The 16,766-nt window shown below is 48.3% G+C and overlaps 1 protein-coding gene across 1 annotated transcript in view; it reads right to left on the reverse strand.

Moving 5' to 3' along the window:
* The window catches only part of GAS2L1 (growth arrest specific 2 like 1), a 52,385-nt gene that overhangs the window by 11,781 nt on the left and 23,838 nt on the right, over positions 1-16,766 (reverse strand). The gene's annotated exons all lie outside the window — the stretch shown is intronic.

Consider the following 16,766-nt stretch of genomic DNA (forward strand, 5'->3'; position numbering starts at 1 on the left):
TGGAAGGAATTTTTTTATTTTGTTTTGAATAGGGTGTGAGCCTGTGACATGGCCCAGGAACTAAGTATTTATCATTACAAAAGACTGACCAGGCTCCCCAGGGTATCCAATCTAGTAACCTGCCAGAGAGGAGATAAACAACTACAGGAGAAAAAACAACATTCAAATTTCTGTTTTAGACCGCCTTTTCTGTGATGTAGGTATGATGTATCTGAGGGGTGGTCTTGAGCTTGTTGTTGTTTAGTCGTGTCCGACTCTTCATGACCCCATGGACCAGAGTACACCAGGCACTTCTGTCTTCCACTGCCTCCTGCAGTTTGGTCAGGCTCATGTTTGTAGCTTCGAGAACACTGTCCAACCATCTCATCCTCTGTCGTCTCCTTCTCCTTGTGCCCTCCATCTTTCCCAACATCAGGGTCTTTTCCAGGGAGTCTTCTCTTCTCATGAGGTGGCCAAAGTATTGGAGTCTCAGCTTCAGGATCTGTCCTTCCAGTGAGCACTCAGGGCTGATTTCCTTCAGAATGGAGAGGTTTGATCTTCTTGCAGTCCATGGGACTCTCAAGAGTCTCCTCCAGCACCATAATTCAAAAGCATCAATTCTTCGGCGATCAGCCTTCTTTATGGTCCAGCTCTCACTTCCATACATCACTACTGGGAAAACCATGGCTTTAACTATACGGACCTTTGTTGGCAAAGTGATGTCTCTGCTTTTTTGTCTTGATCTACAGGGTGGCAATTTCAAAAGTCTTTATAAGGCCTTGCGCTCCATTGTTCTGGGTTCCTCCTCTCTCCTGCGAGTGAGGGGAGCACCCTGTTGCAACAGATCAATAAAGATCAAGCTTACTAGCTGCTTTGCTTCTCAATATTCTCTGGTTGGCCTCTGTTATTTTCTCCTACCAATAGGGAACCTACGTAAGGACTCTATATGGGCTCTTGGATACCCCATAAGAGAAAAGGGCAATTTTTGTTTACAACACAGGATTGCAGTGAGGGTTAAACGGAGGGCAGTCTCCTTTTCCAATTGCGATTCCTGGATAAGGTGGCCCTTGGGGACCCTAATAAACCAGCCCCTAGCCAGCACATCTATGGCCCTGAAGGAACCAGGTAGAATAACTCCCCCCACCCATGCTTGCAGACTGTCGATGAAAGCGCATCTAGCCACAGACTGAAAGCTGGGGGATGTTAGGGCCTCCCGCCTTGGCAACCAGTTCAAAACAAGGAAGGGGCCCACCCTGTCCGTAGCCAGAGGAGGTGATGCAGGAGGTGATGCCCTGAGCCAAAAGCTGCTCCCAGATGCAGTGATTTATGCCCTCCCGGCTCAGGGAGACGTATCAAAAACAGCAAGGCAAATGCAGTAAACCCAGGCACAGCCTTCTCCAGATATGTTGACCTGCAACTCCCACCAGCACTCCAGGTAGGCCTAGGAAAGAGCTGCTGCCAGTCAGTGTTGACAATACTGAGCTAGATGGACCGATGATCTGGTTTCGTACAAGATAGCCTCTCCTGTTCCGACGGATCAGGTCTCTTACTAGAGTGGCCCAGAGGCTGAGGGATGCCCCTTCCCTTCCTTTCTAGGGGCAGCAAGACACTCCCCTTTAATCAAGGGGGAAGAGCCATTTTCTGCCCGAGGGCCACATTACCTTCTGAGAAAGCTTCTGGGGGCCACATGCCAATGGATATTTATTTGACCTCTGTGCAAAGAGGCTATGTTCCTACGTACCCCTCTGTATCCGGAAAAGCAAGAGGCACTGTCAGACTCCTTGGGCACATTCCAGCTAGGCAAAAACTTTGGAGGAGGGTACGAAGTAGGCTGAGTGATGGGGTGTGCTCCTGAGGGCCAGACAGAAGCCTGAAGGGTTTCTTTCAGAGTAGATCCATTGAAATCAATGGATCTAACTTAGTCATGCCTATTAGTTGTGATGGGTCTACACTGAGCTAACGCTGAATGCAGTGTGTATTTATTTCAGACAGTGTTAGAGTGACCAGCTTCAAAGCCGCCACAATGACCATTCACAGTGTTTTATCCTAGTCTTATCTTCCAGAGATTATCCACCTTCAGCGGTGAATAATCTGTTTTTCTGGTTTTCTGAGCCACTGTGATCCCTGGGAAAAGTGAGTTAATGATTCTGAAAAGAGGTAAATAAATGGCTTTTTAAAAGGCGGCGGACGAGGAAGAGTATGAGCTTTTATTTTCCCTCGATGGAACAAAATTTAATGCGTGGAATTTTACAAGCCTGTATAGAATAGCTCTCTTGCTGAAAGGGGTGGGGGTGGGAGCGGAAAAGTGGATTTTTCCTGCACTTAGGAAAAAACAGCAAAAATGACTGCAACTTTTCCACATTTGGTTGGGCTCCTGAAAGCAAGGACAGAGACCTCTGACACAACATCTGTTAGCAGTTTTATTTGAGAGCAGAGCTGTTTAAGCTGAAGAGCCATAGCTCGACAACAGAGCCCCTGCTTTGCATGCAGAAGGTCCCAGGTTCAGTCCCCAGCAGGTAAGGCTGGGACAAGACCCCTCCTGAACCCCTAGGAAGCCACTGCCTGCCAGTGTAGAAAAAGCTGAGCGAGATGGACCAGTAGCCTGGATCTGTATAGCGCAAGGTCAGCGGTAGACCGTCTGCTTTGCACGCAAAATGGCTCAGCTACAATCCTCAACATCTCAAAACAGGATTGGAGAACATCTCATATCCGAAACCCTGGAAAGCTGCTGCCAGTCAGTGAAGGGAATACTGAGCTGGGTGGGTATAGTATGAGTTAGTTTCCAGCCTTCTTGTGTTTTAAGGAAGTGCCAAAACTCAGTAGTTTGCACATATAAGTTCCTAGGTTCAATCCTTGGCATCCCCAGGCAAGGCTGAGACGGGAGAGAGAGAGAGATAGACCCTGCCTGAAACCCTGGAGAGCTGCTGCCAGTCAGTGTTGACAACACTGAGCTAGATGGGCCACTGCGGTGACTCACATCATCAGGCAAATGGCAGGGGGGTAGTCCCACAGATAAAGATCTGACTCTCTGGGCCTAAGAAGATTCCCTGCCTCTGGTTTTGCAGACAACATTGAGTTCAATAAGATTTATGGCATTTCTTGGTATGAGTCAGCTTCCTGCTCTCCTAGGTGTTAAAGGGAAATCTGTAGCTCATTGGCAGAGCTCCTGCTCTGCTTGCAGAAGGTCCCAGGTTCAATCCCTGGCGTCTGCAGGTAGGGCTGGGAAGGAAACTCTGGGGAACCACTGCCAGTCAAGTCTTCAACCCTGGGTGTCGTCGGACTTTGAATACCACAATCCCTGTGCATTGGCTGAGCTCACCAGGGATGATGGGAGTTGTAGTCCGACAACATCTGGGCAGTGTTCAAAATTCCCCAGGCTCGTTTTGCTACAGGCGCAGGTCCAATGGCGACTGCGTGGAGATTTTTGGGCACCAAACGTTGGCGACTCCAGTGGAAAAACCTCTGCCTTACTCCATAATGAATACTTTTTCCATTTCCACCGTGCGTGTTTCTCCTTCTTGCCTTCTGGAACAAGCAATATAGTTGAGATCACACCATCATAGAATTGTAACATTGGGAGGGACCCCTTGAGAGAGAGCCAGTGTGGGAGAGCCAGTGTGGTGTAGTGGTTAAGAGCGGTAGTCTTGTAATCTGGGGAACCGGGTTCGAGTCTCCGCTCCTCCACCTGCAGCTGCTGGGTGACCTTGGGCCAGTCACACTTCTTTGAAGTCTCTCAGCCTCACCCACCTCACAGAGTGTTTGTTGTGGGGGAGGAAGGGAAAGGAGAATGTTAGCCGCTTTGAGACTCCTGAAGGGGAGTGAAAGGCGGGATATCAAATCCAAACTCTTCTTCTTCTTCTTCTTGAGGGGCATCAAGGACAAGTTAGGTGCTAAATGGCACCTTAAACCTAGGTTATGGGCGCCACAACGGAATGTCTCGGCGTGCTTTCTTTCAAAAGCAAGAATACAAAGCTGAAAATGAAAGAACTGCAGCTAAAATATTATGTTCATTTTCACATGGTCTAGTCCAGGGGTCAGCAGCCTAAGGCCCATGTAACCTCACTTCTCACAGTGATGGAACTGCCAGAAGGCCCTCAGAGCTGGACCTCAATGTCTGGGCTGAATGATGGAGGTGGAGATGCTCCTTCAGGTATACTGACTGGGCCGCGGTCATTTAGGGCTTTAAAGGTCTGAAGCACATTCTGAATTGTGCTTGGAAATGTACTGGGAGCCAATGTAGAAGACTACTCCTTTTTGACCTTGGGGAGGGGAACCCAACAGTGGCGGAGGGGAGGGCCAGGAAGTTGGCAGACAGCCAGCTGAAAATCTTGGCCTACCCCTTGCCTAAAAGATTGGGAGGGCACCAGGTTGAGAAAGGCTGGTTTAGCCTGCCTCTCGCTTTTCTAAGAGAAGCCAGAAAAGAGATGCAAGGAGCTGAGATGAAGCAACCGGCCGGGGAAGAAACTAACCTCTTGTGCTAAAGTGCAGAGAGAAGAGGCTCTGGCCCAGCCAAAGCAACTACAAAAAGCATCGGCAGCACAACACAGGGAATGAAGCCAACAGGGAGGCGAGGGCAGAAAATGGACAAGCTGTAATAGGTCCAGGGAGTCCATTTCCAAAAGCTGCCCTTGATGGATTAGCCGAGTCTTCCTGACTGCTTGTTCTCCAGCAGAAGTGCCTCGCCACAATTCTCAGGGAAGAGGGGGCCAGGGTGGAACTGCCGCCCGTCATATGCTAGCTTTCTACAAGCAGAGAGGTGGCGCTCCCTGCCACATGCTAGATTTCTACAGGCAGGGAGGCGGTGTCAAGCGTTTCACAATTCCGACATGGGGCCTCCCCACTCCAGGTGTTCTGACGTGGGACAGTCCCAATGAGGCTTGCTTGCCTGTTTTGTTCAAAAGCCCTTCAGATGCCACCTTGCAGAGCAAAACTCTCCCATGGCAGCTTGTAAAATGTAAATACAGTGGTACCTCAGGTTAAGTACTTAATTCGTTCCGGAGGTCCGTTCTTAACCTGAAACTGTTCTTAACCTGAAGCACCACTTTAGCTAATAGGGCCTCCTGCTGCCACCGCTGAACGATTTCTGTTCTCATCCTGAAGCAAAGTTCTTAATCCGAGGTAATATTTCTGGGTTAGCGGAGTCTGTAACCTGAAGTGTATGTAACCCAAGGTACCACTGTATATAGCAGGATAACTTTGCTTGGGTTCGACACAAGTACCAAGGGCTTCTGGGCTCATTCCTCACTTCACGCACACATGAACACAGTACTGACAGACACTCTGGAGTGTTTGATTTGTGAGTGTCCTTTAAATGCAGATTAAACTCTGCTCCGATCTATGGTGACCGCCTGCCATGTTGGGTTATCCAAAATGCAACGCCCGACCTGTCATCAGCTTCCCATCCATCTCTTTTTAAAATCAAGTTTCTAGTCTTAAGCCTGCCCTGGGCAACGCCTGCCAAAATCTCAGAAGCCAGGGAAGTGGTGATAGTGGTAGGGTGGGACGGACACCTCCCTTCTCCCTCTAGTGACCGAAACCTGAATCCATTGAGCCAAATGGTAAACGTCGTAGAATAAGTTGTGCAAATGAGAACATTTATTCGTTTTCTTTTATTAACTTTGTGTAAATGTGTTTAATGTGCATAAATGCATAAATCATGCAGAGGGAGAGCAGAATGTCCCTGGATTTGCAATACTGCATGGCCTGAATGAATATTTCTCTTTTTTTAAGTTTGTGCACACACAGCTCTCATATCCCTCTTTCGACGCCTGCTGCAAATGTTTTATTTTGACAGATGGGTAACTCGCCCAAAGCCACGTCGCAGGTTTTGTGGCGGAGGCAAGGATTCCAGCCCAGCATCCCACATCCAAAAAAAGTCTGTCGCACTACGCCAGCTTTGAGCTGCGGCACTTCTAGATGGACACCATTTCCCACCCACCCCCCTGCCAAGCCAGAGAGTCACCCCCCCAAAAAAATAATTTCTGAATGTGCATGTCGCTCCATGTTGCTTCCAAGCAGATGAGGACACACTAATTCCTCCTGCAGCCGATCCGTTATGAAATGTTTTTGGGAGACCAGCAGATGCTGAGAATTGGAGCACGGGTGGGGTGGGGGGTGTTACTATTTATATAGCCCCATTGACAGAAACATCTTCAGCAGCGCAGGAGAAATTAACGTCCAAAATCTCTCGTCACGCTCCGGGGTCTAATCTGCCAAACGGGCTGGAGATGAGGCAGCAAGCCGGCCGCAATTATTTTGCAACCGGCTCAAGAGATCTTTTGCACATGTGGCACAGCCGGCCGGCCTTCCAGAACACATGTGGACGGCCATCGCCACAGCAACCAGATCTCAACAGCTGTTGGCACTGTGCCGGCTGAAAGCTGGAGACAGTCGTGGGGGTCGGGGAGGGGAGAGAAGCAAAACTGGTATTTTTAGTTAGCTGCAAATGGGCGCTTCTGGTCTCGACCTCTCTCCCATCTGGGGTGGAAGCGAGGAAGAGCTGGGAACACTTAAGACGGAGAGCAGATCGTTCGCCCCCACCACCCAGGCCGACTTCTGCACCCTAAACCCTCCCAGCCGCAAATGTTTCCAGATTTGCCGGGAAAACAGGGAGGTTGGAAGAGGAAAGGCAAGACTCTACACTCTGCTGTGCAGAGCCAGGAAGTTGCCGGTGGCAACTCTTTGGTTTAAGACGCAGATGCGGATGAATTAGGCCTGGCCACCCAGGAATCCCCACCCAAGAGACATCTAGGCATAGCTGTCAACTTACAGATTTGAAAATAAGGAACCAGCAGCCTCGAAAATAAGGGATCAGCAGCCAAAATAAGGGATCAACAATTACTTTGATAAAATACATATTTTGTTGCATGCAAATGGCTTTAGATACCTATTAGGTCCATAAATTACCATATAGCATATATTCAACACAAAAAAGCAACAATTTCTTGTTGACAAAGGACAGCTGGACATAGAAAGGGCCCCATTATCTTCAGTAGCTTATTTAAGGGACATCATCAATAAGGGACAGCAGCGGGACATGGCGCTGGGATAAGGGACTGTCCCGCCAAATAAGGGACGCTTGACAGCTATGCATCTAGGTAGGGAGCAAGCAGTCTTGCCTTTCCACTAAGTCTCAGAAGACTCTGAAAGTCCTGCTTGCACACATCATAAATCGGGGATCAGCACAGGAGCCTACCTTGCAAGCTATTCCTTTTCATTTTGCGGAGCTTGCCCAAATGCCGTTTCCAGTGCTCCCTCTCTCTTAACAAACACGTCATTTGTGCACATTTAATAAATGCATGGAAAACTGAATAAATAAAATGTTCTCATTTGCACCACTCATTCTGCAACGTTTCCCCTTTTGCTTATATGATTCCGGTCTCGGTCATCAGAGGGAGAAGGGAGGAAGGAATAGGGATTTTATTCCACCCACCTCCCCGTTTTATGAGATATTAAGTGCGTTGAACAAACAAACAAAAACCAAGTAACAGCAATGTGCAGAGATGGGTAATCAATATGGGTTACCTGGATGCAAAATGTTAATGGGCTTTTCAAGAAAACAGAGGAGGCTCAGCCCTGATCAGATTCCTCCGCCTGTCGCCTGACACACCCTGCAAATAGATTAGCATCTTTGTACGCCTGTCTAGTCATGCCCTGGCGTAATGTAATCAGCTGCCCATAAAACACAGCCAGCCAGCCGCCCACCCATGACTTCCCCATTCTGCTTTCCTCGGGCAGCTGCCAAGAGGTGACTATATTTGGGAAACCTCAAGAGATCTGGGGCAAAGATTAGCTCATCGCACATTACGCAGCAGCCATTCAAGAACCCAGGGTTCTCTCTCTCTCTCTAACAACATAATTAAACATACACACACCCAATGCAGAAATCCAAGTAATCCAGATATGGGAGAGTTCACCAGCCTTACTGCCGATTCAGCCACCTTCAGAGACCCAGTGAGGTTCAAACCTCTTCTTCCCTATGTCGATACTGTTATTTATATATACAGTGGTACCTCAGGTTAAGAACTTAATTTGTTCTGGAGGTCTGTTCTTAACCTGAAACTGTTCTTAACCTGAAGCACCACTTTAGCTAATGGGGCCTCCTGCTGCTGCGTGATTTCTGTTCTCATCCTGAAGCAAAGTTCTTAACCCAAGGTACTATTTCTGGGTTAGCGGAGTCAAACCTGAAGCGTCTGTAACCTGAGGTACCACTGCATAGCATTGTGGGTTCTAGTCAGTGTAGTGAACCATTTGTAGCTCAATCAGTAACGCATGAGACTCTTCATCTCAGGGTTCTGGGTTTGAGAATTGCCTTGGGCAAAAATATTCCTGCACTGCAGAGGGCTGGATTCGATGACCCTCGTGGTCCCTTCCAGCTCTATGATGCTATGATTTATGATGCTATGATGCAGCCCCAAAAGTGAGGAACTCCCTCCCCACAGAGCATCTTCATTGTAGGTTTTTTTTAGCCATATACCTCTTGATCCAGGCTTTCTGACAATTAATGTATTTTTGTTTTGCTTTGTGCCTTTTTGTACTGTTTATCAAGCTTTATACTGTTCTGTTCCATTTGGAACTGTTTTATTCATCTTTCTTGGAAGTGCAATCGCGGGGATCATTCTGTGTGCAACCCTAAGGACTAACAGAGTTAGCGCGAAGGTCAGGTAGCCAAGAGGGGGTCAAGTGGAAGCGTTGCTTAGCAACCAGGCAGGGCGGCATGATGCCTGCTCTGATTGGCTATGCAGTTGTGAGGAAGTTTCCCCTCTGTATGCTTGCTTGAAAAACCTCCTTCTGTGTGCAGGACCTGAGAGAAAAGACAAAACTTCTCATCAAATTATAAGCTGCTTTGTTCAGTTTTCTTCAGGAAAGTGTGTCTAAGGGTTTCTTTCTACTTTGGACTCCACCTGTATCATCACTGAAGCGGCTTTGCTAGCAGTTGTATTCCTGTAATGGCTTTGTCTCTTTTTTATAACTGTATATTCTATTGCCATAACCCACCTTAGGACCTTATGGGCGAGTAAGAAACCTTCGAACTAAATGGCCTAAAATGCTAAGAGGAACCTCCATATGCAGCTGCAGTATATACCTCTACATATCAGATGTCTGGGTGGGAAGAAAGATTGCTTGCAGCCACCTGACTCCTGGTCTCTATAGGAAATGGGAAGAAGGCGGAATAGATGGGCCTCTGTTTACACTAATAATGCAATTATTCTGCTCTTAGAAACCAACAGCAATTACAGAGGAAATAGTGGAACAGAGTCAAAACCACAGCGGAGATCACAGAAGGTGGGTGGTTTGAGCATGCTGCGTTTGTTCTGACTGGGAGAGCAGAAATGGGACAAGAAGATGTTGAAACAAAACTATGATAATAGAACCAGTTCATTCATTCCTCCCCCCCCCCAACTGTCTCTATTTCTAGCTGTAGTTGGAGTAACAATGCAGGCACATACAGTGCATGCATGTTTGTTTATGTGCGAGCCAAGTTACCCTTGCAGCGAGTTTATTTTCATCTGTGAAAAGCTGGACAGTCCAAGATTGTTGGCGTTTTATTTCCACCGAGGCTTCTTGCCTCGGAGCTGGTGGCTTCAAAAGAGAAAGGAAAGCAGGAGAGAGTCTGTTCTCAACTGCCTCCTCCTCCTCAACTCGGACAATGTCCATAAAAGCCGAGGGCTGGGCATGGAGCCTGGACATTACAAAGCAGAAAAAAATGCTCCCTGGGACCTCCGAGGAGAGATGGGGGGCTGGGTACGTCAACCAACCTACTAACATACAAGCACCCATCTCTCTCTGGGCAGAAAATGGAGGGAGGGAGGGAGGGAGCCAAAATCTGGACCTGTGCTTTTCTTAAGTGCATAAGAAGCAGTGTTAGAAACTCAGATCTACAGTCATACCTCAGCTTACGGCCGCTTCAGGTTGCTTTTTTTCGGGTTACACAACCGCTGAAACCCGGAAGTACCGGAACAGGTTACAGTGGTACCTCAGGTTAAGTACTTAATTCGTTCCAGAGGTCCGTACTTAACCTGAAACTGTTCTTAACCCGGAGTACCACTTTAGCTAATGGGGCCTCCATCTGCTGCCGCACCGCCAGAGCACGATTTCTGTTCTCATCCTAAAGCAAAGTTCTTAAACCCGAAGCACTATTTCTGGGTTAGCGGAGTCTGTAACCTGAAGCGTATGTAACCTGAGGTACCACTGTACTTCCGGGTTTCGGCGATCACGCATGCGCAGAAATGCTAAATCACGCTTTGCACATCCGCAGAAGTGCCGAATCGCAACCCACGCGTGCACAGACGCGTCGCTGCGCATTGCGAGCACTGTGGGTTGCAAACGTGCATCCCACACGGATCACATTCGCAACCCGAGTGTCCACTGTATAAGCTAGGCGTCAAATGGCTCAAACAAGCTTGCAGTTGCCAAAAAGGAATGCCTGGTTGCCATTTTGGGGTACAATGGCTCTCAAGTCTTATTTTTCAAATGGTGGACTGACTTGTGATGGATTCTCAATTAAACATCTGGCTAGTTCAGATGACAGCCTTGAGCCTTGGTTAAGAGCTTTGAGAACTTAAAGAAGAAAACTTGCTTGACCCCAGTGTCAGTCCGCATCTATTTACTGGCCTATCCCGACCTCTTTTTCTTAAGAGTGACTGCTCCTGCTCAGGCTGCTCCAAAAAAGCAATGCGGTTCCAGGAATTCATTCCAATTCTGCAGGAAAAAATATAACTGAAAAATTCTACAGGATGGGGTCCGAGTGTGTGAAAACAATCCAGATCCAAAGATCCCCAAATGGTGGAGATGTCAAGTGCTATCCTGGCTCCAAGGTATCTTCACTTGGTCGCAACTGGCTAATTTTGAACACCGATAAGAAGAGCCTGCTTGTCCAACATCCAGTTTCCAGAGTAGCCAACTGTTGTTGTTTAGTCGTTTAGTCGTGTCCGACTCTTCGTGACCCCATGGACCAGAGAACGCCAGGCACTCCTGTCCTCCACTGCCCCCCGCAGCTTGGTCAGACTCATGCTGGTAACCTCGAAAACACTATCCAACCATCTCGTCCTCTGTCGCCCCCTTCTCCTTGTGCCCTCCATCTTTCCCAACATCAGGGTCTTCTCCAGGGAGTCTTCTCTTCTCATGAGGTGGCCAAAGTATTGGAGCCTCAGCTTCACAATCTGTCCTTCCAGTGAGCACTCAGGGCTGATTTCCTTCAGAATGGAGAGGTTTGATCTTCTTGCAGTCCATGGGACTCTCATGAGTCTCCTCCAGAACCATAATTCAAAAGCATCAATTCTTCGGCGATCAGCCTTCTTTATGGTCCAGCTAGAGTAGCCAACTAGGTGCCCCGAAAGGAAGCCTGGCAGCAGGACCTGGGAGCCAACAGCAGCTCTCCCTACCTGCAGTTGCCAAGCAGCTAGTATTCAGAGGCATAAAACTACAGCCGCTAAGTAGCCACCAACTGCCTGGTCCTCTGCAAATGTGTTCACATCCCTTTCGAAGTTGGTGACCAACACGACCTTGCTGTGCGAGCAAACTCCATAGTTTTCACTATGGACCCAACTTATTTCTGAGACGCTTAGTTGTTTGAAACTGTCGTTTAACATCTGTGACCTCCCCACCCGTATTACTGGACTCAGCAGAAGCCAGCCTGGCCACTGACTAAGAAGGATGGCAGTCAGAGCCCAGTAGCAACTAGGAACATAATAAGCTGCCTTATACCTAGTCAGTAAACACACAAGACGTAACTGGCTGTACTTTTAAGTAAATAAGGTATACTTCATTGTATCAAATTGTAGATTTCAACAGAAGTCTCATAAAGTTCAACGAAAAAAGCAGAAGACCCAGTGGATCAGTTCATTCTCTAGTCAGTTCATGCATAAGGTTTAGGATGGCGAAACAAGGCTAATATTCCGGAAATCCTTGTCTTAGACTCTGTGAAAGGATTCTGTGGAACGGTAACAACCCTTCATGTGGATTATTGGACTCTATGAACAGACAGGTGGAATAGACACTTATACATGTGTGGACCTTATGCATGAACTTCCGTTGAAATCTACAATTTGATACAACGAAGTATACGTTATTTACTTAAAAGTACAGCCGGTTACGTCTTGTGCGTTTATTGAGTATGTTTCATGTACAGTGGTGCCCCGCAAGACGAATGCCTCGCAAGACGGAAAACCCGCTATACGAAAGGGTTTTCCGTTTTGGAGGTGCTTCGCAAAATGAATTTCCTATGGGCTTGCTTCGCAAGACGAAAATGTCTTGCGAGTTCCTGCGGGTTTTTTTTCTCCCCCCCCCCCTTTTCTGAGCCACTAAGCCGCTTATCGGCTTATCCGCTAAAAGCCGCTAAAAGCCGCTAATAGCGCTAATCTGCTAAGCCGTCAATGGGCTTGCTTTGCAAGACGAAAAAACCGCTAGACGAAGAGACTCGCGGAATGGATTAATTTCGTCTTGCGGGGCACCACTGTAACCATAGGTTTGTTGTTGTTTTGCTAATGTTATACCAAGTCAGATCTAGCTCAGTATTGCCTACACTGACTGGCAGCAGCTCTCCAGGACTCAGAATCATAGAGTTGGAAGAGACCACAAGGGTTATCTCGTCCAACCCCCTGCAATGTAGGAATCTTTTGCCCAACGTGGGGCTCAAACCCACAACCCCGATATTAAGAGTCTCATGCTCTACTGACTGAGCTATCCCATGGTTCAAATTGTGTTTTCATGGCTGTATCCCACCTTGGCACCTTAGGGTGAAGAGTGGGCAAGAAGTAAATAAATATGTACTGTGCAAGAACAGGATGCTGGACTAGATGGGCCGCTGGCCTGATCCAACAGAGCTCTTGTTCTTTTTGTCTGCCCCAAATCTTCCAACATTCAGCTTCATCTGATAGCCCCGAGTTGTAGGATTATGAGAGAGGGAAGAAGGAAAAACCCTCTCCCTGTCCTGGAGAGCACTGGCTATAACAGGGAACCCAGTTTACGTCGCCAAGCCCAGAATTTGCACTCGTTTCTTTCGGGACTGTCTTGGCCCAGTGAGTCAATAGCCCTTTGTACGGAGCTGTGTCATCTCCGAGACCACACAGCCCAAGGAAGGGATGCCCAGCCTGTAAAAAGCCAGCCGTTTGCCCTCCTACTGCAAAACCCAGTGCCAAATCTGCCCTGGCACCCAACAGTAGTGCCATTGAAGAGGCAGCAGCTGCAGCAACCAGCTCTGCCCACCCCCTGCCTGCCCCCCCCAACCAGGCACGCCATGAAGAGGTCTCCCTCCCTGCCATCAGGGGACTTAACAAGGAATCGGGCCAGGAAGGAGTTTTAAATTAAAAAGGGCTTTGAGATTATAGAGTCAGGAGAGGTCAGTCTCTCAGCTCCTCCCCCCCCCCTTCCTGAAAGGCTCTTATCACAGGGAGTAATCCAGATGCGATTCAGGATCTCCAGATAATGAAAAGGAGGTAAAAACAACAACCACACATTGGGCCTCCCTTGGGGTCACCTGCTCGCTGCCTCCCTTATTTATCTCTACTAGCTGGTAGGTAAAGTCAGGCAATGCAACAGAAAGCAGCAAACCTGCTCTGGGGAGGATCTGGCCAATCAGAACAAGCATTGCCTTCTTTCCCTTGAATAGGGAGATTTGAATAGGGCTGTGGCTATAGAGGTAGAGTATCTGCCTTGCACGTTGAAGGTCCCAGGTTCAATTCCCCAATCTGCATCTCCAGGTAAGAGCTGGGAGAGAACCAAGCTAGGTAGCTACTGGGTTGCTCAGTTGGAAAATCAAGAGACTCTTAATCTCAGGGTTGTGGGTTCGAGTCCCATGTGGGGCAAAAGATTTTCCTGCATTGCAGGGGATTGGACTAGATGATCCTCGTGGTCCCATCCAACTATGATACTAAGTCCTGGAGAGCTGCTGCCAGTCAGTGTCCGCAATACTGAGCTTATTATGTTCCTAGATGCTGCTGGGCTCTGACTGCCATCCTCCTTAGTCAGTGGCCAGGCTGGCTTCTGCTGATAGGAGTGGGGAATCCAGTAATGCGGGTGGGGAGGTCACAGATGTTTAAGTGGCTGGGGGCTCTGAAAGTCAGTCAAAATCAATAAACTAATTTATTTATTGCTTTGTTTTGTTGCAAAGATAAGAGTCTCTCTGACCATGTGCAAAGTGCTGGCTCATTTCCCACAGGACTCTCGTCCACTGTAGGAACAGCACACTGGATTAGAAGGGCAACTGACACAGCAGATTTTCTAATGTTCTTGCATATCCTTTATTTTAGCTTCCGCATTCCAAGGCCGCAGAGTGGATTGAATACAAATCCATCCTTGTCTTCTTTCAACAAAGCCTGTCTAGAACAGACAAATCTGCGTTGGTGACTCCTGACTCACATCAGTTCAGCCCACAGCCTCCGCACCATAGCTGGAGGCAGCTCATAAAAGCCGACAGCTTGCAGGTGTGAATGCCCAGCACATGAGCTGTAAGCTATTTTTGAAACTTCAAAGGAAAGCAGAGTGTTGGCCATAGTTTTGTAGGGGCAAATTTGCCACCTTTAGGGTTGCCATACACCTGGAATTTCCTTAACATAGCTGGAATACAGCAGCTGGTAACAGTGTCTGGGTGGAAATCGCTGAAATGTCTGGGGAAATTTGAAGAATCTCCCTAAAAATAACTCAACAAGGCCAAAAAAAGCTCAACAGGTTTTTGGTTCCAGATTTTCACTTTTTGAAATAGGGCCACCCTAGACCTTAAGCCGGGACGCGGGTGGCACTGTGGGTTAAACCACAGAGCCTAGACTTGCCGATCAGAAGGTTGGTGGTTCAAATCCCCGCGACGGGGTGAGCTCCCGTTGCTCGGTCCCTGCTCCTGCCAACCTAGCAGTTTGAAAGCACTCCAGTGCAAGTAGATAAATAGGTACCGCTTCGGTGGGAAGGTAAACGGTGTTTCTGTGCGCTGCTCTGGTTCGCCAGAAGCGGCTTAGTCATGCTGGCTACATGACCCGGAAGCTGTACGCCGGCTCCCTCAGCCAGTAAAGCGAGATGAGCTTTACCCCAGAGTCGGCCACAACTGGACCTAATGGGTCCAGTTTAGACCTTGAGCCACAAAGGTGCTTGATTTTACAGGGGTCTTGTAAAGGAGCAGAAAAGTGGCGGGAGTGCAGGCCAGGGCGTCAAATGTAGCCCTCCAGACCTCTCTATCTGGCCCTAGGGACTCTCTCTAGACCCCATCCCCCCACCAGTCCTGCTTTGCATCCTCCTTGAGTGTTTTTGCATGGGCAGAATGTGTCCTTCGAACTCTGAGAATGCCTCTTGCTTGCTTGGATGCAGGAGGTGGGGCAGGCAAGTAAATTAGCATCTTTTGCTCCACCCACTCTTGTTTATGGTCCCCCCCATCACTGACACCCCGCCCCCAAAAGACTGCCAACAAGGTGATGGGGGAAATACACAGAAAAGTGCGGAAAAACAGTCACTTGGCACAAGATCGTAAAACCTCTCCTCAAACAAATCAGAAGAAAGTCTTGCTGAACACCGGACGCCATATAGCTTCCCTGCAAACTCTGTGCAAACAAATCAGGTTCAAATTTACGAGTTGCTTGGAAATAAGTCAAGGCTGCAACCAGGCCCCGAGAAACTGTTTGCCGCAGCAAGCACACATCTGTTTCTGCATCGAACTGCATATAAGGTCGACTCCAACTAAGTTTGGCTCAGGGCAGACTGACTGAAATTAACGAAGCTGTTGAAATTAACGAGCATCGCTCCGTCAAATCCATTCATTTCGCCGGGAATGCTCTGGGGTAGGAACCAACCCTGGATACAACCCAGAGTTTGTAAGTTCCTCGGGGCAGAGGCTTTCTACTCTGAAAGCCACCGTGAGGACTGATTCTGCTCTCTAAATGAAAAACAGTCAACATTAATGACAAAAAGGAAACCTGGGACTGGTATAGGGGTCAACAACATGTAAGGAATCCTGCTGAGATGAAAAGAAAAAGCTAACAGAGGCTTCAATATATACACTTAAAAGCAGTATCGTAGAACTTTAAACAATCATGGCTTCCCCTAGAGAATTCTGGGAGCTGTGATTTGTTTAGGGTGCTGAGAGTTGATAGGAGAGACCCCTATCCCCCTCAGATGAGTGGAGGGCAGGTCTACTGATGACTCTCAACTATTATCAGATTAAAGGGAAGGGCTGCTTCCCAGAGGCATCTAGACAGCCACTGTCAGAAGCAGGAGACTGGGCTAGGTAAACCTTGATCTGCTCCAGCAATTGTCCTTCATTTCCTTTAAGTTTGGCCCCATCTCCACACCATACATCCACACCTCTTTAAACAGCCATGGCTTTCCCCCAGAGAATTATGGGAGCTGTAGTTTATCAAGGGCACTGAGAGTTGTGAGGGGGCTCCTAGTCCCCTCCCAGAGATAAAATTCCCAGAGTTCCCTGGGAGGAACGATTGATTGTTAAGCCACTCTAGGAATAGCAGCTCCGTGAAGGGAATAGAGGTTTCTTAACAACTCTCAGCACCCTCAGCGAACTACACTTCCCAGGATACTTTGGGGACGGGGGACAGAGAGCCATGGCTTCTTAAAGTGGTATAACACTGCTATAAATGTATAGATGGGACCAGAGATTCTGCCTGCAAAGTCTTGGCTAGGAGAGACCAACCGGCTCTTTGGCTGGAGAGCCTCGATTGTGGCAGGTGTCCATTGTGAAGAGAGAACAGAGGCCCCAGTGATCTGCTAAGTGGGGAAGGCCAGCAGTCTCTCGTGTTCTCGCTGTCCTCTTCAGCCGCCCCCCCCCCCCCCCCGCTGCATGCTGGCCACAA

The sequence above is a fragment of the Podarcis cretensis genome (assembly GCF_951804945.1).
Source record: "Podarcis cretensis genome assembly, chromosome: 16".
NCBI lineage: Eukaryota > Metazoa > Chordata > Lepidosauria > Squamata > Lacertidae > Podarcis > Podarcis cretensis.